Source organism: Pinus tabuliformis, chromosome 7 (genome assembly GCF_031772625.1).
Source record: "Pinus tabuliformis cultivar Carrire ecotype Pingquan chromosome 7, CPIR1, whole genome shotgun sequence".
Classification (NCBI taxonomy): domain Eukaryota; kingdom Viridiplantae; phylum Streptophyta; class Pinopsida; order Pinales; family Pinaceae; genus Pinus; species Pinus tabuliformis.
In genome coordinates, this window is record NC_142293.1 from 1238735786 (window position 1) to 1238738600 (window position 2815).

Genomic DNA, 2815 nt, shown 5'->3' on the forward strand with positions numbered 1-2815 from the left:
AACAATTATGAAATAAAATAATATTATGATAAATTAAAAAGTTATATTAAATTATTATTAAACAATAAAAACATTAATATTATAAAAAAAATAAATATCTATAAACAGATTTTCAGATTATTAATATTTTTAAATAATAAATAAATAAATTAACAACGAACTCAAAAATTAGAAAACATTATCATATAAGAGAAAAATATATAACATACTAAACTAATAAATATTATTTTAATATAATAAGAATTTATAATATTATTATATATTTTACTAAATATTATTTTAACATAATAATAATTCTAGTATTATTATTTATTTTACTAAATATGATTATACATATATGAAATTGAAAAGATGGAATACAATTTCCTATTTGATAATAATAGAAAAAATTAGAGGATGAAAAATAAATAAATTATATATATAATAATAATAATAAACTAAAAACTAAAGGAATATCAACAAATTAATTTTATGACACTAATTTTTTTTTTAAAGAAAGACAAAAATAAAATAAAGAAAGGAAAAATAAGAATAAGAGAGAAAACAAAAAAAAAGATCTAGGAGTGGAGGGATGGATCCACTAATTGATGATCTTCTATTCATAATCCGTGTACAAAATATTTAATATCACAAAATATTTACTTGCAATTGTCTCTAAAGGTGCAAAGATACATCGAAGGAATAGGGCGTGAACAATTATTTATGCCAAAGAGAGGGTATGAGATAAATGTATTTGTGAGGATTTTGTATGAAGAATAATAATTTCGAAATATACTCAAAATTTGCCCATATATTTAGAAATTGGGGTCAAAGTTTTGAAAATAGAAAATTACAACGTAATTTGTTAAAAAAGAGAGTAAAAAGCAATGTGGTATACTTGTTTCGACTATTGTTTTCTATAATATAAAAATAATTTGAAGATATTTAAAATTTAATTGAGCAAATCAGCAAGGTGAGGGTGTTATGCTTTTTCTTTTTAATTTTTATTGGTTCAATTAGAGTGCAGTAAATATGAGAAAATTTATTATGTTTTCTATGGATTGATAGAAAGGGGCTTAACAATTTACAAGTATAGATGTCATTTTACCAATGAAATTTTATTGCTAATAAAAATATGTTTGTCAAAAAATATAAATGTTAAATGATAAAATTTTAGCAATAGAAATATTATTTTAGCAATAAAGATCTGTAGGTAATAAAAATTTGTTCCTTTCATACTGTTTTAAGATGAGTTAAATTATATATTGAATTTTCCCTAAAACACACAAATACGTAAGAATATATATGATTAAATATGTTTCATACAAAGATATATTTTATAATATATTATTAGTTTATAAATAAATGCTAATGAAAAAAAAGAAACTAAACCTATCAACAATATTAACCTTTTAACTTATATGTTTATAATACTATCTATTCATTGGCACATTTGCATTAGATAGTATCAACTCCATTAGTTTTCCCTGCCATTAGTGGGACTTTTAGCTGATAATATATTCCTCTCGTACAAAAACATGTAAGTAAATGCACATGATTTTAATTTATTTCAAACCCTCATAGTGTTCAAATCCTGAAATACTGCATTCCTTTTGTACAATAAAGAAATGCATATGACGAGGTTCTCGACTTTATTTGTTACTCCACATTTTTTTAAATTGTTTAATGAATTCACTAGCCATTTCACAAGGTTCACCGAATATGGAAACCTCTACATTCCACCATTATATATACAGAACATAAGAATTCCAAAGCTCCCAACTAAACATCGTTCATTCTTCAACCATTTTTAATCACAGTTCTTACATTTGTTCTGCTCAGAGACACCAAGAAACCTGCTCACAATGGTTAGAATCCTCGCCATTGTTCTGAGCACTTTGTTAGCACTTACCATTAGCAGAATCTAAAGAAAGTTTAGTTACAGCTGAATCAAGTAAGTACTGTGTTGTTGTGACTAAATCTTGAGAGGGATTGTTCATAAAAGGAAATCATTCTGTCAAGAACGAGGCGCAGGTAGCCATGCTCTGTCTTAATGGCTACTCCCTACCTTCATTATTCTCTCCGATTCATGTGAAGGGAATGAGATGGGTCTTTTGGACGTTCTGGTAGGGTAGGGTTATGGATATGAATAATATCAATGTGCGGGAGAGTGAAAAGGAGCATGAACTTTATGTGAGGGCCAGGGAGCTGCAAATTCGAGTAAGGACTACGTTCCGTTTGCCAGCGTAATCATTTTTTGCATACTGCTTCCCACTACGAGCTTGGATCAACAATATTACATTGAAAACAAATAAAACCAATCTCTCACTATACACTTCTGTTGCACATATTTTTTTTTTTTGGGCAAAATCCTCATATGACCACTAAAACATAAATATTCGTTATAAAAATATTGTTCCAAATAAAAAATTAACTAGCACAGCTACATTTATCAATGTTGTTGATATATGTCGATAGGTATATATGAAGCATATATACAACCACATTTTCCAATATGGTTAATATACACCCATAGTTGTATATCAACCACATTAATAATTATTATGTTTATTTTTTTAAAGACCAACCATTTATGATTATTAATAACTATATAAATAATAAAAACCATATTCTTTTTTTTTTAACTTACTGGTTCACGGATACTCAGGTCAGTGGGTAGCCGCTACGTCTAGGGTTTTAAACACTGAGTGGACGCCACCCGAAGGGCATCAACACCCTTCGGGCTATATGCCCTTCGGGCTATTTACTGACCTAACCCCAAGAGCTTTTGGGATTCGACCCTGTGACCTCCCATTGGCGAGGCACTTGATTTGAC